Source organism: Tachypleus tridentatus, chromosome 13 (genome assembly GCF_004210375.1).
Source record: "Tachypleus tridentatus isolate NWPU-2018 chromosome 13, ASM421037v1, whole genome shotgun sequence".
NCBI lineage: Eukaryota > Metazoa > Arthropoda > Merostomata > Xiphosura > Limulidae > Tachypleus > Tachypleus tridentatus.
Genome location: NC_134837.1, coordinates 10,969,270 through 10,995,799, shown reverse-complemented (window position 1 = coordinate 10,995,799; position 26,530 = coordinate 10,969,270). Strand labels below are relative to the sequence as shown.

General features: G+C 33.3%; 1 pseudogene across 1 annotated transcript in view; it reads left to right on the top strand.

The window, feature by feature from the left end:
* Nucleotides 1-26,530, top strand: part of LOC143240069 (atrial natriuretic peptide receptor 1-like) — a 460,913-nt pseudogene that overhangs the window by 39,908 nt on the left and 394,475 nt on the right. The gene's annotated exons all lie outside the window — the stretch shown is intronic.

The window sequence follows — 26,530 nt, the reverse complement described above, 5'->3', positions numbered from 1 at the left end:
TCCTTGTTGTAATATCATTGAGATTTAGGCCTTTACTGTAATATCATTGACATTTGGGCCCTTACTGTAATAACATTGAGACTTAGTCACTTGTTCTAATATTATTGAGACTTGGATTCTTATTGTAATATTTTTGAGAATAGGATTCTTGCTGTAATATCTTTCAGACTTGGATCCTTATTTTAATATCATTGATACTTGGATCCTTGTTCTAATATCATGGAGACTTGGGTCCTTATTGTAATATCACTGTCACTTGGATCATTGTTGCAATATTATTCAGACTTCGGTCCTTTCTGTAATATAATTCAGACGTGGGTCCTTCTTGGAATATCATTGATAGTTGGGTCATTGCTGTTATATTATTGAGACTTTAATCCGTTATAATAATATTGAGACTTAAATCCTTGTTTTAATATCATTGAGACTTGGATACTTATTGTAATATCATTAAGAGTTGGGTTCTTGCTATTATATTATTGAGACTTGAATTCGTTATAACATCATTGAGACTTGGGTCTTTGCTGTTATTTTATTGAGACTTGAGTTTTTGTTGCAATGTCATTGAGAGTTGAGTTCTTGTTGTAATATCAATGAGACTTGAGTCTTTGCTGTAATATTATTGAGACTTAAGTTTTTGTAGTAATATCATTGAGACTTGGGCCCTATGTTTTAATATAATTGAGACTTGGATCCTTGCTGTGATATAATTGAGACTTGGATCCTTCTTGTAATATCATTGAGACTTGAATCCTTGTTGTAAGATCATTGAGTCTTGGATACATATTGCAATATCATTGAGACTTGGATCCTTCTTCTAATATCATTGAGACTTGGGTCCTTCTTGTAATATCCTTGTGACTTGGGTTCTTCTTGTAATATCATTGATACTTGGGGACTTGCTGTAATATCACTGAGGCTTGGGTCCTTGTTCTAATATCATTGAGACTTGGGTCTTTGTTGTAATATCACTGAGACTTGGATCCTTGTTGTAGTATTATTGAGACTTGGGTCTTTGCTGTAATATAATTGAGACTTGGGTCCTTCTTGTAATAACACTGAGACTTGTGTCATTGTTGCAGTATTATTAAGACTTGGGTACTTGCTGTTATTTTATTGAGACTTGAATCCTATATTATAACAACATGGAGACTTAAATCCTTGTTGTAATATTTTTGATACTTGGGTCTTTGCTGTGATATTATTGAGACTTAAGTTTTTGTAGTAATATCATTGAGACTTGGGTCCTTGTTGTACTATCATTGAGACTTGGATCCTTGCTGTAATATAATTGCGTCTTTGATACTTGTTGTTATGTCATTGAGATTTGGGTCCTTGCTGTAATATCATTGAGATTTGGATCCTTGTTGTAATATCATTGAGACTTGAGTTTTTGTTGTAACATCATTGAGATTTGAGTTTTTGTTGTAATATCATTAAGACTTCAATCCGTCCTATTTTATCATTGAGACTAAGTTCGTTGTTCTAATATCCCTGTGACTTGTGTCCTTCTTGTAATGTCATTGAGACTTGGGTTCTTGCTGATAGATTATTGTAACTTGAATTTTTTTTGCAATATCATTGATACTTGGGTCCTTGCTGTAATATCATTGAGACTTCGTCCTTCTTGTAATATCATTAAGAATTGAGTTTTTGCTGTTATATTATTGAGAGTTGAATTTTTGTTGTTATATCATTCAGACATGGATTCTTGTTGTAATAATATTTAGACTTGGATTCTTCTTGTAATATCATTGAAATTTGGATCCTTGTTCTAATATCACTGAGACTTGGATACTTGTTGTAATATCATTGTGATTTGGGTTCTTCTTGTAATATTATTGAGCTTGGGACCTTCTTGTAATATCATTGAGAGTTGTGTCGTTGGTTTTATATTATTGACTCTTGAATCCGTTATAATAACATTTAAACTTAAATCCTTGTTGTAATATCATTGAGTCTTGGATCCGTGTTGTTATATCATTGAGACTTGGGTCCTTGTTGTAATATCCTTGTGACTTGGATCCTTCTGGTAATATCATTGAGAGTTGGGTCCTTGCTGTTATATTATTGAGACTTGAATCCGGTATAATAACATTGACACTTAAATGCTTGTTGTAATATCATTGAGATTTGGATCCCTCTTGTAATATCATTAAAACTTGAGTTTTTGTTGTAATGTCATTGAAACTTGGGTTCTTGCTGTAATATCATTGAGATTTGAGTTTTTGTTGTAATATCATTGAGACTTGGATACATGTTGCAATATCATTGAGACTTGGATCCTTGTTGTAATATCGTTCAGACTTGGATCCTTCTTGTAATATCATTGAGACTTGGGTCCTTGCTGTATTATCATTGAGACTTGGATCTGTGTTGTTAGATCATTGGGACTTGGGTCCTTGTTGTAATATCCTTGAGACTTGGGTCCATCTTGTAATATCATTGGGACTTGGGTCCTTGTTGTAATATCAGTGAGATTTGGATCATTGTTGTAATATTATTGAGAATTGGGTCCTTGCTGTAATATAATTGAGACTTGGGTCTTTCTTGTAATATCATTGAGACTTCAATCCTTGTTGTAATATCCTTGAGACTTGGTCCTTCTTATAATATCATTGAGACTTGCATCCTTGTTGTAATATCATTGAGATTTGGATCCTTCTTGCAATATCATTGAGACTTGGATCCTTGCTGTTATATCATTAAGACTTGGATCCGTGTTGTAATATCATACAAACTTGGGTCCTTGTTCTAATATCATTGAGACTTAGGTCCTTGTTGTAATAACACTGAGACGTGGGTTATTGTTGTAATAAAATTGAGACTTGGGTCCTTGCTATAATATAATTGAGACTTGAATCCGTTATAATAACGTTTAGACTTAAATCCTTGTTGTAATATCATTGAGACTTGTTTCCTTATTGTAATATCATTGAGATTTGGTTCCTTGTTGTAATATTAATGAAACTTGGATCTTTGCTGCATAATGATTGAGACTTTGGTCTTTGCTGTGATATTATTGAGACTTAAGTTTTTGTCGTAATATCATTGAGTCTTGGGTCCTTGTTGTAATATCATTGAGACTTGGATCCTTGCTGTAATATAATTGAGACTTGGATTCTTCTTGTAATATCATTGAGTCTTGAATCCTTGCAGTAATATCCTTGAAACTTGGGTCCTTCTTGTAATATCATTGAGACTTGAATCCTTGTTTTAATATACTTAAGACTTGGTTCCTTCTTGTAATATCATTGATAATTGGGTCCGTGCTGTTATATTATTGAGACTTGAGTTTTTGTTGCAATATCATTGAGACTTTTGTCCTTGCTGTAAATATCACTGATATTTGAGTTTTTGTTGTTATAACATTCAGACATGAATCCTTGTTGTAGTATTATTGAGACACTAGTCCTTGCTCTAATATCATTGAGATTTGGATCCATGATGTAATATTATTGAGACTTGGATCCTTGTTGTAATATCATTGACACTTCGGTTCGTGTTGTGATAATATTGATACTTGGATCCTTATTGTAATATTATTGAGAATTGGATTTTTCTTGTAATAACATTGATACTTGGATCCTTATTGTAATATCACGGAGACTTGTGTCCTTGCTGTTATATTATTGAGACTTGAATCGGTTATAATAACATTTAGACCTAAATCCTTGTTGTAATATCATTGAGACTTGAATCCGTTATAATAACATTTAGACCTAAATCCTTGTTGTAATATCATTGAAACTTGGATCCTTATTGTAGTATCATTGAGATTTGGTTCCTTGTTGTAATATTAATGAAACTTGGATCTTTGCTGTAATGTGATTGAGACTTGGCTCCTTGTTGTAATATTATTGAGACTTGGATCCTTGCTGTAATATAATTGAGACTTGGATCATTCTTGTATTATCATTGGGACTTGGTTCTTGTTGTAATATCAATGAGGCTTGGGTCCTTGTTGTAATATCATTGAGATTTGATTTATGGCCATAATATCATTAAGACTTGGGTCGTTGTTGTAATATCGTTGTGATTTGGGTTCTTCTTGTAATATTATTGAGCTTGGTCTCTTCTTGTAATATCATTGAGAGTTGGGTCGTTGCTGTTATATTATTGAGACTTGGGTCATTGTTGTAATAATAATTTGAAACTTGGGTCCTTGTTGTATTATGATTGAAACTTGGGTTTTTGTTGTCATATTATTAAGATTTTGGTCCTTACTGTAATAGAATTGAGACTTGGACCCTTCTTGTAATATCATTAAAACGTAAATCCTTGTTGTAATATCCTTGAGACTTGAGTCCTTCTTCTAATATCAGTGATTGTTAGGTCCTTGCTGGATTATCATTGAGATATGAATTCTTCTTGTTATATTATTGAGTCTTGGATAATTTGTGTAATATCATTGAGATTTGGATCCTTCTTTCAATATCATTAAGACTTGGGTCCTTGCTGTTATATCATTAAGACTTGGATCCGTGTTGTTATATCATAGAAACTTGAGTCCTTGTTCTAATATAATTGAGACTTAGGTCCTTGTTGTAATAACACTGAGACATGGGTTAATGTTGTATTATAATTGAAACTTGGGACCTTGCTCTAATATATTTGAGACTTGGGTACTTCTTGTAATATCATTGAGTCTTGAATCATTGCTGTAATATCCTTGAGACTTGGGTCCTTCTTGTAATATCATTAAAACTTGAATCCTTGTTGTAATATACTTGAGACTTGGTTCCTTCTTGTAATATCATTGATACTTGGGTCCGTGCTTTTATATTATTAAGACTTGAGTTCTTGTTGCAATATCATTGAGACTTGGGTCCTTGGTGTAATATCATTGAGATTTGAGTTTTTGTTGTAATATCATTGAGACTTGGATACATGTTGCAACATCATTGAGACTTTGATCCTTCTTGTAATATCATTGAGACTTGGGTCCTTGCTGTATAATCATTGAGACTTGGGTCCTTATTGTAAAACCTTGTGACATAGGTCCTTGTTGTAATATCATTGAGACTTGGATCCGTGTTGTTATATCATTGAGACTTGGGTCCTTGTTGTAATATCCTTGTGACTTGGGTCCTTCTGGTAATATCATTGAGACTTGGGTCGTTGCTGTTATATTATTGAGACTTGGGTCATTGTTGTAATATTATTGAGACTTGGATCCTTGTTGTAATATTATTGAGACTTGGATTCTTGTTGTAATATCATTGAGACTGGGATATTTCTTCTAATTTCATTGAAACTTGGGTCCTTGTTGTATTATGATTGAGACTTGGGTCTTTGTTGTAATATTATTGAGATTTGGATTCTTGCTGTATTATTACTGAGACTTGGGTCCTTGATGTAATATCATTGAGATATGGATCCTTGTTGTAATATCATTGAGACTTGGATCCTTCTTGTAATATCATTTACACTTGAGTTTTTGTTGTAATATCATTGAGACTTGGGTCCTTGCTGTAATATCATTGAGACTTGGATACATGTTGCAATATCATAGAGACTTGGATCCTTCTTGTAATATCATTTAGACTTGAGTTTTTGTTGTAATATCATTGAGACTTGGATCCTTATTGTAATATCATTGAGAATTGGATTATTGCTGTAATATTATTGAGACTTGGGTCCTTGATGTAATATCATTGAGATATGGATCATTGTTGTAATATCATTGAGACTTGGTTCCTTCTTGTAATATCATTGAGACTTGGGTCCTTGCTGTATTATCATTGAGACTTGGTTTCGTGTTGTTATATCATTGAGACTTGGGTCCTTGTTGTAAAACCTTGTGACTTGGTTCCTTCTGGTAATATCATTAAGACTTGGGTCATTGCTGTAATATCACTTAGACTTGGATCATTGTTGTAATATATTTGAGACTCTTGTTTTTTTCTAATATCATTGAGACTTCAATCCTTGTTATAACATCCTTGAGAATTGGTCCTTCTTATAATATCATTGAGAGTTGGGTCGTTGCTGTCATTATATTGAGACTTGGGTCCCTGTTATAATAACATTGAGACTTGGATCTTTCTTGTAATATCATTGAGAATTGGTTCCTTGTTATAATATCATTGAGATTAGGGTCCTTGTTGTAAAATCATTGAGACTTGGGTCCTTGTTGTATTATCATTGAGATTTTTGTCTTTGTTGTGATATTATTGAGATTTGTTTCCTTGCTGTAATATAATTGAGACTTGGATTCTTCTTGTAATATCATGAAAACTTGAATGCTTGTAATATCCTTGAGACTTGAGTCCTTCTTTTTATATAATTGAGACTTGATTCCTTCCTGTAATATCATTGAGAGTTGGGTCGTTGCTGTTACTATATTGAGACTGGGGTCCGTGTTATAATAACATTGAGACTTGGATCCTTGTTGTAATATCATTGAGACTTGTTTCCTTGTTATAATATCATTGAAATTAGTGTCCTTGTTGTAATATCATTGAGACTTGAATCCTTCTTGTAATATCATTGAGACTTGGGTCTTTCTTGTAATATCATTGAGAGTTCGGTCGTTGCTGTTATTATATTGAAATTTGGTTCCGTGTTATAATAACATTGAGACTTGGATCCTTGTCGTAATATCATTGAGACTTGTTTCCTTGTTATAATATCATTGAAATTAGTGTCCTTGTTGTAATATCATTGAGATATGGATCCTTGTTGTAATATCATTGAGACTTGGATCCTTCTTGTAATATCATTTACACTTGAGTTTTTGTTGTAATATCATTGATACATGGGTCTTTGCTCTAATATCATTGAGATTTGAGTTTTTGTTGTAATATCATTGAGACTTGGATACATGTTGCAATATCATTGAGACTGTGATCCTTGTTGTAATATCATTGAGACTTGGATCCTTCTTGTAATATCATTTAGTCTTGAGTTTTTGTTGTAATATAATTGATACTTGAATCCTTGCTGTTATATTATTGAGACTTGAGTTTTTGTTGCAATATAATTGAGACTTTTGTCCTTGCTGGAAATATCACTGAGACTTGAGTTTTTGTTGTTATATCATTCAGGATTGGATCCTTGCTGTAATATCATTGAGATTTGGGAACTTACTGTAATAACATTGAGACTTAGTCCCTTGTTGTAATATTATTGAGTCTTGGATCCTTGCTGTAATATCATTGACACTTCGGTTCGTGTTGTGATAACATTGATACTTGGATCCTTATTGTAATATTATTAAGAATTGGATTCTTGTTGTAATAACATTGATACTTGGATCCTTATTGTAATATTGTTGAGAATTGGTTTCTTGTTTTACTATCATTGAGACCTGGATCCTTGTTGTAATATCATTGAGCTTTGGATCCTTTTTGTACTATCATTGAGACTTGGGTCCTTTTTGTAATATCATTGAGATTTGGGCCCTTACGGTAATAACATTGAGACTTAGTCCCTTGTTGTAATATTATTGAGACTTGGATCCTTGTTGTAATATCATTGACACTTCGGTCCTTGTTGTAATAACATTGAGACTTGGTTCCTTATTGTAATATTATTGAGAATTGGATTTTTGCTGTAATATCATTGAGACTTGGATCCTTATTCTAATATCATGGAGACTTGTGTCCTTGTTGTAATATCATTGAGACTTGGGTCATTGTTGCAATATTATTAACACTTGGGTCCTTGCTGTTATATTATTGAGACTTGAATCCGTTATAATAACATTTTGACTTAAATCCTTGTTGTAATATCATTGAGACTTGGATCCGTGTTGTTATATCATTGAGACTTGGGTCCTTGATGTAATATCATTGAGACTTGGATCCTTCCTGTAATATAATTGAGACTTGGATCCTTCTTGTAATATCATTGAGACTTGGATCTTGTTGTAATATCATTGAGACTTTGATCCTTGTTATAATGTCATTGAGATTTTGATCCTTGTTGTAATATCTCTGAGACTTGGATCCTTCTTGTAATAAAATTGAGACTTGAGTTTTTGTTTTAATATCACTGAGAGTTGAATCCTTGCTGTAATATCATTGAGATTTGAGTTTTTGTTGTAATATCATTCAGACTTGGGTATTTGTTCCAATATCATTGAGGCTTGGATCCTTGTCGTAATATCCTTGTGACTTGGGTCCTTCTGGTAATATCATTGAGACTTGGGTCCTTGCTGTAATATCACTGAGGCTTGGGTCCTTGTTGTAATATCATTGAGACTTGATTAATGGCTATAATATCATTAAGACTTGGGTCGTTGTTGTAATATCGTTGTGATTTGGGTTCTTATTGTAATATTATTGAGTTTGGGCTCTTCTTGTAATATCATTGAGAGTTGGGTCGTTGCTGTTATATTATTGAGACTTGGGTCATTGTTGTAATATTATTTAGACTTGGGTTATTGCTGTAATATAATTGAGACTTGGGTCCTAGCTGTAATATCCTTGTGAGTTAGATCCTTGTTGTAATATTATTGAGACTTGGATCCTTGTTGTAATATCATTGAGATTTGGATATTTGTTCTTATATCATTGAAACTTGGGTCCTTGTTGTATTAAGATTGAGACTTGGGTCTTTGTTGTAATATTATTAAGATTTGGGTCCTTGCTGTAATATAATTGAGACTTGGATCCTTCTTGTAATATCATCAAAACTTAAATCCTTGTTTTAATACCCGTGAGACTTGAGTCCTTCTTGTAATATCAATGATTGTTAGGTCCTTGCTGGATTATCATTGAGATTTGAGTTCTTTTTGTTATATAATTGAGACTTAAATACTTGTTGTAATATCATTGAGATTTGGGTCCTTGCTGTTATATCATTAAGACTTGGATCCGTGTTGTTATATCATAGAAACTTGGGTCCTTGTTCTAATATCATTGAACCTTAGGTCCTTGTTGTAATAACACTGAGACATGGGTTATTGTTGAAATATAATTGAGACTTCGGACCTTGCTCTAATAGATTTGAGACTTGGGACCTTCTTCTAATATCATTGATTCTTTAATCCTTGCTGTAATATCCTTGAGACTTGGGTCCTTCTTGTAATATCATTGAGTCTTGAATCCTTGCTGTAATATCATTGATACTTGGGTCCGTGCCGTTATATTATTGAGACTTGAGTTTTTGTTGAAATATCATTGAGACTTAGGTCCTTGCTGTAAATATCATTGAAACTTGAGTTTTTGTTGTTATATCATTCAGACATGGATCCTTGTTGTAATATCATTGTGATCTTGGTCCTTGGTGTAATATAATTTATTCATGAATTCTTGTTGTACTATCATTGAGACCTGGATACTTGTTGCAATATTATTCAGACTTGGGTCCTTGTTGTAATATCATTGAGCTTTCGATCCTTGTTGTAATATCATTGAGACTTGGATCCTTGTTGTAATATCATTGAGTTTTGGATCCTTATTGTAATAGGATTGAGACTTGGATCCTTATTGTAATATTATTGAGAATTGGATTCTTGCTGTAATATTATTGAGACTTGGGTCCTTGATGTAACATCATTGAGATATGAATCCTAATATCATTGAGACTTGTATCCTTCTTGTAATATCATTTAGACTTGAGTTTTTGTTGTAATATCATTGATACTTGGGTCGTTGCTTTTATATTATTGAGACTTGAGTTTTTGTTGCAATATCATTGAGACTTTTATCCTTGCTGTAAATATCACTGAGACTTGAGTTTTTGTTGTTATATCATTCAGACATGGATCCTTGTTGTAATATCATTGAGACTTTGGTTCTTATTGTAATATCATTGAGATTTGGGAAGTTACTGTAATAACATTGAGACTTAGTCCCTTGTTGTAATATTATTGAGTCTTGGATCCTTGCTGTAATATTATTGAGACTTGGATCCTTGTTGTAATATCATTGACACTTCGGTTCGTGTTGTGATAATATTGATACTTGAATCCTTATTGTAATATTATTGAGAATTGTATTCTTGTTGTAATAACATTGCTCCTTTATCCTTATTGTGATATTGTTGAGAATTGGATTCTTGTTGTAATATCATTGAGACTGGGATATTTCTTCTAATTTCATTGAAACTTGGGTCCTTGTTGTATTATGATTGAGACTTGGGTCTTTGTTGTAATATTATTGAGATTTGGATTCTTGCTGTAATATTATTGAGACTTGGGTCCTTGATGTAATATCATTGAGATATGGATCCTTGTTGTAATATCATTGAGACTTGGATCCTTCTTGTAATATCATTTACACTTGAGTTTTTGTTGTAATATCATTGAGACTTGGGTCCTTGCTGTAATATCATTGAGACTTGGATACATGTTGCAATATCATAGAGACTTGGATCCTTCTTGTAATATCATTTAGACTTGAGTTTTGTTGTAATATCATTGAGACTTGGATCCTTATTGTAATATCATTGAGAATTGGATTATTGCTGTAATATTATTGAGACTTGGGTCCTTGATGTAATATCATTGAGATATGGATCATTGTTGTAATATCATTGAGACTTGGTTCCTTCTTGTAATATCATTGAGACTTGGGTCCTTGCTGTATTATCATTGAGACTTGGTTTCGTATTGTTATATCATTGAGACTTGGGTCCTTGTTGTAAATCCTTGAGACTTGGTTCCTTCTGTAATATCATTGAGACTTGGGTCATTGCTGTAATATCACTTAGACTTGGATCATTGTTGTAATATATTTGAGACTCTTGTTTTTTGTAATATCATTGAGACTTGAATCCTTGTTGTAATATCCTTGAGACTTGGTCCTTCTTATAATATCATTGAGAGTTGGGTCGTTGCTGTCATTATATTGAGACTTGGGTCCCTGTTATAATAACATTGAGACTTGGATCTTTCTTGTAATATCATTGAGAATTGGTTCCTTGTTATAATATCATTGAGATTAGGGTCCTTGTTGTAAAATCATTGAGACTTGGGTCCTTGTTGTATTATCATTGAGATTTTTGTCTTTGTTGTGATATTATTGAGATTTGTTTCCTTGCTGTAATATAATTGAGACTTGGATTCTTCTTGTAATATCATGAAAACTTGAATGCTTGTAATATCCTTGAGACTTGAGTCCTTCTTTTTATATAATTGAGACTTGATTCCTTCCTGTAATATCATTGAGAGTTGGGTCGTTGCTGTTACTATATTGAGACTTGGGTCCGTGTTATAATAACATTGAGACTTGGATCCTTGTTGTAATATCATTGAGACTTGTTTCCTTGTTATAATATCATTGAAATTAGTGTCCTTGTTGTAATATCATTGAGACTTGAATCCTTCTTGTAATATCATTGAGACTTGGGTCTTTCTTGTAATATCATTGAGAGTTCGGTCGTTGCTGTTATTATATTGAAATTTGGTTCCGTGTTATAATAACATTGAGACTTGGATCCTTGTTGTAATATCATTGAGACTTGTTTCCTTGTTATAATATCATTGAAATTAGTGTCCTTGTTGTAATATCATTGAGATATGGATCCTTGTTGTAATATCATTGAGACTTGGATCCTTCTTGTAATATCATTTACACTTGAGTTTTTGTTGTAATATCATTGATACATGGGTCTTTGCTCTAATATCATTGAGATTTGAGTTTTTGTTGTAATATCATTGAGACTTGGATACATGTTGCAATATCATTGAGACTGTGATCCTTGTTGTAATATCATTGAGACTTGGATCCTTCTTGTAATATCATTTAGTCTTGAGTTTTTTGTTGTAATATAATTGATACTTGAATCCTTGCTGTTATATTATTGAGACTTGAGTTTTTGTTGCAATATAATTGAGACTTTTGTCCTTGCTGTAAATATCACTGAGACTTGAGTTTTTGTTGTTATATCATTCAGGATTGGATCCTTGCTGTAATATCATTGAGATTTGGGAACTTACTGTAATAACATTGAGACTTAGTCCCTTGTTGTAATATTATTGAGTCTTGGATCCTTGCTGTAATATCATTCACACTTCGGTTCGTGTTGTGATAACATTGATACTTGGATCCTTATTGTAATATTATTAAGAATTGGATTCTTGTTGTAATAACATTGATACTTGGATCCTTATTGTAATATTGTTGAGAATTGGTTTCTTGTTTTACTATCATTGAGACCTGGATCCTTGTTGTAATATCATTGAGCTTTGGATCCTTTTTGTACTATCATTGAGACTTGGGTCCTTTTTGTAATATCATTGAGATTTGGGCCCTTACGGTAATAACATTGAGACTTAGTCCCTTGTTGTAATATTATTGAGACTTGGATCCTTGTTGTAATATCATTGACACTTCGGTCCTTGTTGTAATAACATTGAGACTTGGTTCCTTATTGTAATATTATTGAGAATTGGATTTTTGCTGTAATATCATTGAGACTTGGATCCTTATTCTAATATCATGGAGACTTGTGTCCTTGTTGTAATATCATTGAGACTTGGGTCATTGTTGCAATATTATTAACACTTGGGTCCTTGCTGTTATATTATTGAGACTTGAATCCGTTATAATAACATTTTGACTTAAATCCTTGTTGTAATATCATTGAGACTTGGATCCGTGTTGTTATATCATTGAGACTTGGGTCCTTGTTGTAATATCATTGAGACTTGGATCCTTGCTGTAATATAATTGAGACTTGGATCCTTCTTGTAATATCATTGAGACTTGGATCTTGTTGTAATATCATTGAGACTTTGATCCTTGTTATAATGTCATTGAGATTTTGATCCTTGTTGTAATATCATTGAGACTTGGATCCTTCTTGTAATAAAATTGAGACTTGAGTTTTTGTTTTAATATCACTGAGAGTTGAATCCTTGCTGTAATATCATTGAGATTTGAGTTTTTGTTGTAATATCATTCAGACTTGGGTATTTGTTCCAATATCATTGAGGCTTGGATCCTTGTCGTAATATCCTTGTGACTTGGGTCCTTCTGGTAATATCATTGAGACTTGGGTCCTTGCTGTAATATCACTGAGGCTTGGGTCCTTGTTGTAATATCATTGAGACTTGATTAATGGCTATAATATCATTAAGACTTGGGTCGTTGTTGTAATATCGTTGTGATTTGGGTTCTTATTGTAATATTATTGAGTTTGGGCTCTTCTTGTAATATCATTGAGACTTGGGTCGTTGCTGTTATATTATTGAGACTTGGGTCATTGTTGTAATATTATTTAGACTTGGGTTATTGCTGTAATATAATTGAGACTTGGGTCCTAGCTGTAATATCCTTGTGAGTTAGATCCTTGTTGTAATATTATTGAGACTTGGATCCTTGTTGTAATATCATTGAGACTTGGATATTTGTTCTTATATCATTGAAACTTGGGTCCTTGTTGTATTAAGATTGAGACTTGGGTCTTTGTTGTAATATTATTAAGATTTGGGTCCTTGCTGTAATATAATTGAGACTTGGATCCTTCTTGTAATATCATTAAAACTTAAATCCTTGTTGTAATATCCTTGAGACTTGAGTCCTTCTTGTAATATCAATGATTGTTAGGTCCTTGCTGGATTATCATTGAGATTTGAGTTCTTTTTGTTATATCATTGAGACTTGGATACTTGTTGTAATATCATTGAGACTTGGGTCCTTGCTGTTATATCATTAAGACTTGGATCCGTGTTGTTATATCATAGAAACTTGGGTCCTTGTTCTAATATCATTGAACCTTAGGTCCTTGTTGTAATAACACTGAGACATGGGTTATTGTTGAAATATAATTGAGACTTCGGACCTTGCTCTAATATATTTGAGACTTGGGTCCTTCTTCTAATATCATTGAGTCTTGAATCCTTGCTGTAATATCCTTGAGACTTGGGTCCTTCTTGTAATATCATTGAGACTTGAATCCTTGCTGTAATATCATTGAGACTTGGGTCCGTGCTGTTATATTATTGAGACTTGAGTTTTTTGTTGTAATATCATTGAGACTTGGTCCTTGCTGTAAATATCATTGAAACTTGAGTTTTTGTTGTTATATCATTCAGACATGGATCCTTGTTGTAATATCATTGAGATCTTGGTCCTTGGTGTAATATAATTTATTCATGAATTCTTGTTGTACTATCATTGAGACCTGGATACTTGTTGCAATATTATTCAGACTTGGGTCCTTGTTGTAATATCATTGAGCTTTGGATCCTTGTTGTAATATCATTGAGACTTGGATCCTTGTTGTAATATCATTGAGTTTTGGATCCTTGTTGTAATAACATTGAGACTTGGATCCTTATTGTAATATTATTGAGAATTGGATTCTTGCTGTAATATTATTGAGACTTGGGTCCTTGATGTAATATCATTGAGATATGAATCCTAATATCATTGAGACTTGTATCCTTCTTGTAATATCATTTAGACTTGAGTTTTTGTTGTAATATCATTGATACTTGGGTCCTTGCTTTTATATTATTGAGACTTGAGTTTTTTGCTGCAATATCATTGAGACTTTATCCTTGCTGTAAATATCACTGAGACTTGAGTTTTTGTTGTTATATCATTCAGACATGGATCCTTGTTGTAATATCATTGAGACTTTGGTTCTTGTTGTAATATCATTGAGATTTGGGAAGTTACTGTAATAACATTGAGACTTAGTCCCTTGTTGTAATATTATTGAGTCTTGGATCCTTGCTGTAATATTATTGAGACTTGGATCCTTGTTGTAATATCATTGACACTTCGGTTCGTGTTGTGATAATATTGATACTTGAATCCTTATTGTAATATTATTGAGAATTGTATTCTTGTTGTAATAACATTGCTCCTTTATCCTTATTGTAATATTGTTGAGAATTGGATTCTTGTTGTAATATCATTGAGACTTGGGTCATTGTTGCAATATTATTAAGACTTGGGTCCTTGCTCTTATATTATTGAGACTTGAATCCGTTATAATAACATTTAGTCTTTAATCCTTGTTGTAATATCATTGAGACTTTGATCCTTGTTGTAATATCATTGAGACTTGGTTCCTTGTTGTAATATTAATGAAACTTGGATCTTTGCTGTAATATGATTGAGACAAGGGTCCTTGTTCTAATATCATTGAGACTTGGATCTTGTTGTAATATCATTTAGACTTTCATCCTTGTTATAATGTCATTGAGATTTGGATCCTTGTTGTAATATCATTGAGACTTGGATCCTTCTTGAAATAAAATTCAGACTTGAGTTTTGTTGTAATATCAGTGAGTTGGGTCCTTGCTGTAATATCATTGAGATTTGAGTTTTTGTTGTAATATCATTCAGACTTTGGTACTTGTTCCAATATCATTGAGACTTGGATCCTTGTTGTAATATCATTGAGACTTGGGTCCTTCTGGTAATATTATTGAGGCTTGGGTCCTTGCTGTAATATCACTGAGGCATGGGTCCTTGTTGTAATATCATAGAGACTTGATTAATGGCTATAATATCATTAAGACTTGGGTCGTTGTGGTAATATCGTTGTGATTTGGGTTCTTATTGTAATATTATTGAGAGTTGGGTCGTTGCTGTTATATTATTGAGACTTGGGTCATTGTTGTAATATTATTGAGACTTGGGTCATTGTTGTAATAATATTTTGAAACTTGGGTCCTTGCTGTAATATAATTGAGACTTGGATCCTTGCTGTAATATCATTGAGACTTGGATCCTTGTTGTAATATATTGAGACTTGGATCCTTGTTGTAATATCATTGAGACTTTCCTTGTTGTAATATTCATTGAGACTTGGGTCCTTGTTGTAATATTATTGAGACTTGGGTCATTGCTGTAATATGATTAAGATTTGGGTCCTTGCTGTAATATAATTGAGACTTGGATCCTTCTTGTAATATCATTAAAACTTGAGTCCTTCTTGTAATATCAATGATTGTTAGGTCCTTGCTGGATTATCATTGAGATTTGAGTTCTTGTTGTTATATCATTGAGACTTGGATACTTGTTGTAATATCATTGAGATTTGGATCCTTCTTGCAATATCATTGAGACTTGAGTCCTTGCTGTTATATCATTAAGACTTGGATCCGTGTTGTTATATCATAGAAACTTGGTTCCTTGTTCTAATATCATTGAGTCTTAGGTCCTTGTTATAATAACACTGAGACATGGGTTATTGTTGTAATATAATTGAGACTTGGGACATTGCTCTAATAAATTTGAGACTTGGGTCCTTCTTCTAATATCATTGAGTCTTGAATCCTTGCTGTAATATCCTTGAGACTTGGGTCCTTCTTGTAATATCATTGAGACTTAAATCCTTGTTGTAATATACTTGAGACTTGGTTCCTTCTTGTAATATCATTGATACTTGGGTCCGTGCCGTTATATTATTGAGACTTGAGTTTTTGTTGCAATATCATTGAGACTTGGGTCCTTGCTGTTAATATCATTGAGACTTGGATCCTTGTTTACTAATATCATTGAGACTTGGGTCCTTGTTGTAATATCATTGAGACTTGGTCCTTGTTGTAATATCATTGAGACTTGGGTTCTTGTTGTAATATCATTGAGACTTGGACCTTGCTGTAATAAATTTGAGACTTGGGTCCTTCTTGTAATATCATTGAGACTTGAATCCTTGCTGTAATATCATTGAGACTTGGGTCCTTCTGGTAATATCATTGAGACTTGGGTCGTTGCTGTTATATTATTGAGACTTGGGTCATTGTTGTAATATTATTGAGACTTGGGTCCTTGCTGTAATATAATTGAGACTTGGGTCCTAGCTGTAATATCGTTCAGAGTTGGATCCTTGTTGTAATATTATTGAGACTTGGATTCTTGTTGTAATATCATTGAGACTTGGATATTTGTTGTAATATCATTGAAACTTGGGTCCTTGTTGTATTATGATTGAGACTTGGGTCTTTGTTGTAATATTATTGAGATTTGGGTCCTTGCTGTAATATAATTGAGACATGGATCCTTCTTGTAATATCATTGAAACTTAAATCCTTGTGGTAATATCCTTGAGATTTGAGTCCTTCTTGTAATATCAATGAGAGTTAAGTCCTTGCTGGATTATCATTGAGACTTGAGTTCTTGTTGTTATATCATTGAGACTTGGATCCTTGTTGTAATATCATTGAGATTTGAATCCTTCTTGCAATATCATTGAGACTTGGGTCCTTGCTGTTATATCATTGAGACTTGGATCCTTGTTGTAATATCATTGAAACTTGGGTCCTTGTTTTAATATCATTGAGACTTAGGTCCTTGTTGTAATAACAATGAGAAATGGGTTATTGTTGTAATATAATTGAGACTTCGGTCCTTGCTCTAATATAATTGAGACTTGGGTCCTTCTTGTAATATCATTGAGTGTTGAATCTTTGCTGTAATATCCTTGAGACTTGGGTCCTTCTTGTAATATCATTGAGACTTGAATCCTTGTTGTAATATACTTGAGACTTGGTTCATTCTTGTAGTATTATTGATACTCTGTTTCTTGCTGTAAATATCATTGAAACTTGAGTTTTTGTTGTTATATCATTAAGACATCGATCCTTGTTGTAATATCATTGAGACTTGGGTCCTTGTTGTAATATCATTGAGACTTGGGTCCTTGTTGTAATATCATTGAGTTTTGGATCCTTTTTGTAATAACATTGAGACTTGGATCTTTATTGTAATATTATTGAGAATTGGATTCTTGCTGTAATATTATTGAGACTTGAATCCTTGCTGTTATATTATTAAGACTTGAGTTTTTGTTGCAATATCATTGAGACTTTTATCCTTGCTGTAATATCATTGAGACTTGAGTTTTTTGTTGTTATATCATTGAGACTTGGATCCTTGTTGTAATATCATTGAGACTTTGGTTCTTGTTGTAATATCATTGAGATTTGGGTCCTTACTGTAATATCATTGAGACTTGGTCCCTTGTTGTAATATCATTGAGACTTGGATCCTTGTTGTAATATCATTGAGACTTGGATCCTTGTTGTAATATCATTGAGACTTGGATTCTTGTTGTAATATCATTGAGACTTGGATCCTTATTGTAATATCATTGAGACTTGGATTCTTGTTGTAATATCATTGAGACTTGGGTCCTTGTTGTAATATCATTGAGACTTGGGTCCTTGCTGTTATATTATTGAGACTTGGATCCGTTGTAATATCATTGAGACTTTAATCCTTGTTGTAATATCATTGAGACTTGGATCCTTTGTAATATCATTGAGACTTGGTTCCTTGTTGTAATATCATTGAGACTTGGATCTTTGCTGTAATATCATTGAGACTTGGGTCCTTGTTGTAATATCATTGAGACTTGGATCCTTGCTGTAATATCATTGAGACTTGGATCCTTCTTGTAATATCATTGAGACTTGGATCCTTGTTATAATATCATTGAGATTTGGATCCTTGTTGTAATATCATTGAGACTTGGATCCTTCTTGTAATATCATTGAGACTTGAGTTTTTGTTGTAATATCATTGAGTTGGGTCCTTGCTGTAATATCATTGAGATTTGAGTTTTTGTTGTAATATCATTGAGACTTGGGTACTTGTTGTAATATCATTGAGACTTGGATCCTTGTTGTAATATCATTGAGACTTGGGTCCTTCTTGTAATATCATTGAGACTTGGGTCCTTGCTGTAATATCATTGAGACTTGGGTCCTTGTTGTAATATCATTGAGACTTGATTAATTGCTGTAATATCATTGAGACTTGGGTCCTTGTTGTAATATCATTGAGATTTGGGTTCTTATTGTAATATCATTGAGACTTGGGTCTTCTTGTAATATCATTGAGACTTGGGTCGTTGCTGTTATATTATTGAGACTTGGGTCATTGTTGTAATATCATTGAGACTTGGGTCCTTGTTGTAATATTTTGAGACTTGGGTCCTTGCTGTAATATCATTGAGACTTGGGTCCTTGCTGTAATATCATTGAGACTTGGATCCTTGTTGTAATATCATTGAGACTTGGATCCTTGTTGTAATATCATTGAGACTTGGATATTTGTTCTAATATCATTGAGACTTGGGTCCTTGTTGTAATATCATTGAGACTTGGGTCTTTGTTGTAATATCATTGAGATTTGGGTCCTTGCTGTAATATCATTGAGACTTGGATCCTTCTTGTAATATCATTAAAACTTAAATCCTTGTTGTAATATCCTTGAGACTTGAGTCCTTCTTGTAATATCAATGATTGTTAGGTCCTTGCTGGATTTATCATTGAGATTTGAGTTCTTGTTTTATATCATTGAGACTTGGATACTTGTTGTAATATTATTGAGATTTGAATCCTTCTTGCAATATCATTGAGACTTGGGTCCTTGCTGTTATATCATTGAGACTTGGATCCGTGTTGTTATATCATTGAAACTTGGTTCCTTGTTGTAATATCATTGAGACTTGGGTCCTTGTTGTAATAACATTGAGACATGGGTTATTGTTGTAATATCATTGAGACTTGGGACCTTGCTCTAATAAATTTGAGACTTGGGTCCTTCTTGTAATATCATTGAGTCTTGAATCCTTGCTGTAATATCCTTGAGACTTGGGTCCTTCTTGTAATATCATTGAGACTTGAATCCTTGTTGTAATATACTTGAGACTTGGTTCCTTCTTGTAATATCATTGATACTTGGGTCCGTGCCGTTATATTATTGAGACTTGAGTTTTTGTTGCAATATCATTGAGACTTGGGTCCTTGCTGTTATATCATTGAGACTTGGATCCTTGTTGTTATATCATTGAGACTTGGGTCCTTGTTGTAATATCATTGAGACTTGGTCCTTGTTGTAATATCATTGAGACTTGGGTTATTGTTGTAATATCATTGAGACTTGGACCTTGCTGTAATAAATTTGAGACTTGGGTCCTTCTTCTAATATCATTGAGTCTTGAATCCTTGCTGTAATATCCTTGAGACTTGGGTCCTTCTTGTAATATCATTGAGACTTGGGTCGTTGCTGTTATATTATTGAGACTTGGGTCATTGTTGTAATATTATTGAGACTTGGGTCCTTGCTGTAATATAATTGAGACTTGGGTCCTAGCTGTAATATCGTTCAGAGTTGGATCCTTGTTGTAATATTATTGAGACTTGGATTCTTGTTGTAATATCATTGAGACTTGGATATTTCTTCTAATTTCATTGAAACTTGGGTCCTTGTTGTATTATGATTGAGACTTGGGTCTTTGTTGTAATATTATTGAGATTTGGGTCCTTGCTGTAATATAATTGAGACATGGATCCTTCTTGTAATATCATTGAAACTTAAATCCTTGTGGTAATATCCTTGAGATTTGAGTCCTTCTTGTAATATCAATGAGAGTTAAGTCCTTGCTGGATTATCATTGAGACTTGAGTTCTTGTTGTTATATCATTGAGACTTGGATACTTGTTGTAATATTATTGAGATTTGAATCCTTCTTGCAATATCATTGAGACTTGGGTCCTTGCTGTTATATCATTAAGACTTGGATCCGTGTTGTTATATCATTGAAACTTGGGTCCTTGTTGTAATATCATTGAGACTTGGGTCCTTGTTGTAATATCATTGAGACTTGGGTTATTGTTGTAATATCATTGAGACTTCGGTCCTTGCTCTAATATAATTGAGACTTGGGTCCTTCTTGTAATATCATTGAGTGTTGAATCTCATCTGTAGTATCCTTGAGACTTGGATCCTTCTTGTACTATCATTGAGACTTGTGTCCTTTTGTAATATCATTGAGACTTGGGTCCTTGCTGTAATATCATTGAGACTTGGTCCTTGTTGTAATATCATTGAGACTTGAATCCTTGCTGTAATATCATTGAGACTTGGGTCCTTGTTGTAATATCATTGAGACTTGGATCCTTGTTGTAATATCATTGAGACTTGGTTCCTTCTTGTAATATCATTGAGACTTGGGTCCTTGCTGTTATATTATTGAGACTTGAGTTTTTTGTTGTAATATCATTGAGACTTGGGTCCTTGCTGTAATATCATTGAGACTTGGATCCTTGTTGTAATATCATTGAGACTTGGGTCCTTGTTGTAATATCATTGAGACTTAGGTCCTTGTTGTAATATCATTGAGACTTGGGTTATTGTTGTAATATCATTGAGACTTGGGACCTTGCTGTAATAAATTTGAGACTTGGGTCCTTCTTGTAATATCATTGAGACTTGAATCCTTGCTGTAATATCATTGAGACTTGGGTCCTTCTTGTAATATCATTGAGACTTGGATCCTTGTTGTAATATATTGAGACTTGGTTCCTTCTTGTAATATCATTGAGACTTGGGTCCTTGCTGTAATATCATTGAGACTTGAGTTTTTTGTTGTTATATCATTCAGACATGGATCCTTGTTGTAATATCATTGAGACTTGGGTCCTTGTTGTAATGTCATTGAGTTTTGGATCCTTTTTGTAATATCATTGAGACTTGGATCTTTGTTGTAATATCATTGAGACTTGGATTCTTGCTGTAATATCATTGAGACTTGAGTCCTTGTTGTAATATCATTGAGACTTGGATCCTTGTTGTAATATCATTGAGACTTGGATCCTTCTTGTAATATCATTGAGACTTGAGTTTTTTGTTGTAATATCATTGAGACTTGGGTCCTTGCTGTAATATCATTGAGATTTGAGTTTTTGTTGTAATATCATTGAGACTTGGATACATGTTGCAATATCATAGAGACTTGGATCCTTCTTGTAATATCATTTAGACTTGAGTTTCTGTTGTAATATCATTGAGACTTGGATCCTTGTTGTAATATCATTGAGACTTGGGTCTTGCTGTAATATCATTGAGACTTGGGTCCTTGTTGTAATATCATTGAGATTGGGATCCTTGTTGTAATATCATTGAGACTTGGATCCTTCTTGTAATATCATTGAGACTTGGGTCCTTGCTGTATTATCATTGAGACTTGGTTTCGTATTGTTATATCATTGAGACTTGGGTCATTGTTGTAATATTATTGAGACTTGGGTCCTTGCTGTAATATAATTGAGACTTGGGTCCTAGCTGTAATATCGTTCAGAGTTGGATCCTTGTTGTAATATTATTGAGACTTGGATTCTTGTTGTAATATCATTGAGACTTGGATATTTCTTCTAATTTCATTGAAACTTGGGTCCTTGTTGTATTATGATTGAGACTTGGGTCTTTGTTGTAATATTATTGAGATTTGGGTCCTTGCTGTAATATAATTGAGACATGGATCCTTCTTGTAATATCATTGAAACTTGAATCCTTGTTGTAATATCATTGAGACTTGAGTCCTTCTTGTAATATCATTGAGAGTTAAGTCCTTGCTGGATTATCATTGAGACTTGAGTTCTTGTTGTTATATCATTGAGACTTGGATACTTGTTGTAATATTATTGAGATTTGAATCCTTCTTGCAATATCATTGAGACTTGGGTCCTTGCTGTTATATCATTGAGACTTGGATCCGTGTTGTTATATCATTGAGACTTGGGTCCTTGTTGTAATATCATTGAGACTTAGGTCCTTGTTGTAATATCATTGAGACTTGGGTTATTGTTGAAATATAATTGAGACTTCGGTCCTTGCTCTAATATAATTGAGACTTGGGTCCTTCTTGTAATATCATTGAGTGTTGAATCTCATCTGTAGTATCCTTGAGACTTGGATCCTTCTTGTACTATCATTGAGACTTGTGTCCTTTTTGTAATATCATTGAGACTTGGGTCCTTTGCTGTAATATCATTGAGACTTGGTCCTTGTTGTAATATTATTGAGTCTTGAATCCTTGCTGTAATATCCTTGAGACTTGGGTCCTTCTTGTAATATCATTGAGACTTAAATCCTTGTTGTAATATACTTGAGACTTGGTTCCTTCTTGTAATATCATTCATACTTGGGTCCGTGCCGTTATATTATTGAGACGCGAGTTTTTGTTGCAATATCATTGAGACTTGGGTCGTTGCTGTTATATCATTGAGACTTGGATCCTTGTTGTTATATCATTAGAAACTTGGGTCCTTGTTGTAATATCATTGAGACTTGGTCCTTGTTGTAATAACATTGAGACTTGGGTTATTGTTGTAATATCATTGAGACTTGGACCTTGCTGTAATAAATTTGAGACTTGGGTCCTTCTTGTAATATCATTGAGACTTGAATCCTTGCTGTAATATCATTGAGACTTGGGTCCTTCTTGTAATATCATTGAGACTTGAATCCTTATTGTAATATACTTGAGACTTGGTTCATTCTTGTAGTATCATTGATACTCTGTTTCTTGCTGTAAATATCATTGAAACTTGAGTTTTTGTTGTTATATCATTGAGACTTGGATCCTTGTTGTAATATCATTGAGACTTGGGTCCTTGTTGTAATATCATTGAGACTTTGGATCCTTTTGTAATATCATTGAGACTTGGATCTTTGTTGTAATATCATTGAGACTTGGATCCTTGCTGTATATCATTGAGACTTGGGTCCTTGTTGTAATATCATTGAGATTGGATCCTTGTTGTAATATCATTGAGACTTGGATCCTTCTTGTAATATCATTGAGACTTGAGATCCTGTTGTAATATCATTGAGACTTGGGTCCTTGCTGTAATATCATTGAGATTTGAGACTTTTTTGTTGTAATATCATTGAGACTTGGATCCTTGTTGTAATATCATTGAGACTTGGATCCTTGTTGTAATATCATTGAGACTTGGTTCCTTGTTGTAATATCATTGAGACTTGGGTCCTTGTTGTAATATCATTGAGACTTGGAATCCTTGCTGTAATATTATTGAGACTTGGGTCCTTGTTGTAATATCATTGAGACTTGGATCCTTGTTGTAATATCATTGAGACTTGGGTCCTTCTTGTAATATCATTGAGACTTGGGTCTTGCTGTATCATTGAGACTTGGTTTCGTATTGTTATATCATTGAGACTTGGGTCATTGTTGTAATATTATTGAGACTTGGGTCCTTGCTGTAATATAATTGAGACTTGGGTCCTAGCTGTAATATCGTTCAGAGTTGGATCCTTGTTGTAATATTATTGAGACTTGGATTCTTGTTGTAATATCATTGAGACTTGGATATTTCTTCTAATTTCATTGAAACTTGGGTCCTTGTTGTATTATCATTGAGACTTGGGTCTTTGTTGTAATATTATTGAGATTTGGGTCCTTGCTGTAATATAATTGAGACATGGATCCTTCTTGTAATATCATTGAAACTTAAATCCTTGTGGTAATATCCTTGAGATTTGAGTCCTTCTTGTAATATCAATGAGAGTTAAGTCCTTGCTGGATTATCATTGAGACTTGAGTTCTTGTTGTTATATCATTGAGACTTGGATACTTGTTGTAATATTATTGAGATTTGAATCCTTCTTGCAATATCATTGAGACTTGGGTCCTTGCTGTAATATCATTGAGACTTGGATCCTTGTTGTTATATCATTGAGACTTGGGTCCTTGTTTTAATATCATTGAGACTTAGGTCCTTGTTGTAATATCATTGAGACTTGGGTTATTGTTGAAATATATTGAGACTTCGGTCCTTGCTCTAATATAATTGAGACTTGGGTCCTTCTTGTAATATCATTGAGTGTTGAATCTCATCTGTAGTATCCTTGAGACTTGGATCCTTCTTGTACTATCATTGAGACTTGTGTCCTTTTTGTAATATCATTGAGATTTGGGCCCTTACTGTAATAACATTGAGACTTTAGTCCTTGTTGTAATATCATTGAGACTTGGATCCTTGCTGTAATATCATTGAGACTTGGGTCCTTCTTGTAATATCATTGAGACTTAAATCCTTGCTGTAATATATATTGAGACTTGGTTCCTTCTTGTAATATCATTGAGACTTGGGTCCTTGCTGTAATATCATTGAGACTTGAGTTTTTGTTGCAATATCATTGAGACTTGGGTCCTTGCTGTAATATCATTGAGACTTGGATCCTTGTTGTAATATCATTGAAACTTGGGTCCTTGTTGTAATATCATTGAACTTGGGTCCTTGTTGTAATATCATTGAGACTTGGGTTATTGTTGTAATATATTGAGACTTGGACCTTGCTGTAATAAATTTGAGACTTGGGTCCTTCTTGTAATATCATTGAGACTTGGAATCCTTGCTGTAATATCCTTGAGACTTGGGTCCTTCTTGTAATATCATTGAGACTTGGGTCCTTGCTGTAATATCATTGAGACTTGGGTCATTGTTGTAATATCATTGAGACTTGGGTCCTTGCTGTAATATCATTGAGACTTGGGTCCTTGCTGTAATATCATTGAGAGTTGGATCCTTGTTGTAATATTATTGAGACTTGGATTCCTTGTTGTAATATCATTGAGACTTGGATATTTGTTCTATATCATTGAAACTTGGGTCCTTGTTGTAATATCATTGAGACTTGGGTCCTTGTTGTAATATTATTGAGACTTGGGTCCTTGCTGTAATATCATTGAGACTTGGATCCTTCTTGTAATATCATTGAGCTTAAATCCTTGTTGTAATATCCTTGAGACTTGGGTCCTTCTTGTAATATCATTGAGACTTGGGTCCTTGCTGGATAATATCATTGAGACTTGAGTTCTTGTTGTTATATCATTGAGACTTGGATCCTTGTTGTAATATCATTGAGACTTGGATCCTTCTTGCAATATCATTGAGACTTGGGTCCTTGCTGTTATATCATTAAGACTTGGATCCTTGTTGTTATATCATAGAAACTTGGGTCCTTGTTTTAATATCATTGAGAGTTAGGTCCTTGTTGTAATAACAATGAGTCCTTGCTCTAATATAATTGAGACTCGGGTCCTTCTTGTAATATCATTGAGTGTTGAATCTCATCTGTAATATCCTTGAGACTTGGGTCCTTCTTGTAATATCATTGAGACTTGAATCCTTGTTGTAATATACTTGAGACTTGGTTCATTCTTGTAGTATCATTGATACTCTGTTTCTTGCTGTAAATATCATTGAAACTTGAGTTTTTGTTGTTATATCATTCAGACATGGATCCTTGTTGTAATATCATTGAGATTTTGGTCCTTGTTGTAATATCATTGAGACTTGGATCCTTTTGCATAACATTATTGAGACTTGATCTTTGTTGTAATATTATTGAGACTTGATTCTTGCTGTAATATTATTGAGACTTGGGTCCTTGTTGTAATATCATTGAGACTTGGATCCTTGTTGTAATATCATTGAGACTTGGATCCTTCTTGTAATATCATTGACACTTGAGTTTTTGTTGTAATATCATTGAGACTTGGGTCCTTGCTGTAATATCATTGAGATTTGAGTTTTTGTTGTAATATCATTGAGACTTGGATCCTTGTTGTAATATCATTGAGACTTGGATCCTTCTTGTAATATCATTGAGACTTGAGTTTCTGTTGTAATATCATTGAGACTTGGTATCCTTATTGTAATATCATTGAGAATTGGAATATTGCTGTAATATTATTGAAACTTGGGTCCTTAATGTAATATCATTGAGATATGGATCATTGTTGTAATATCATTGAGACTTGTATCCTTCTTGTAATATCATTGAGACTTGGGTCCTTG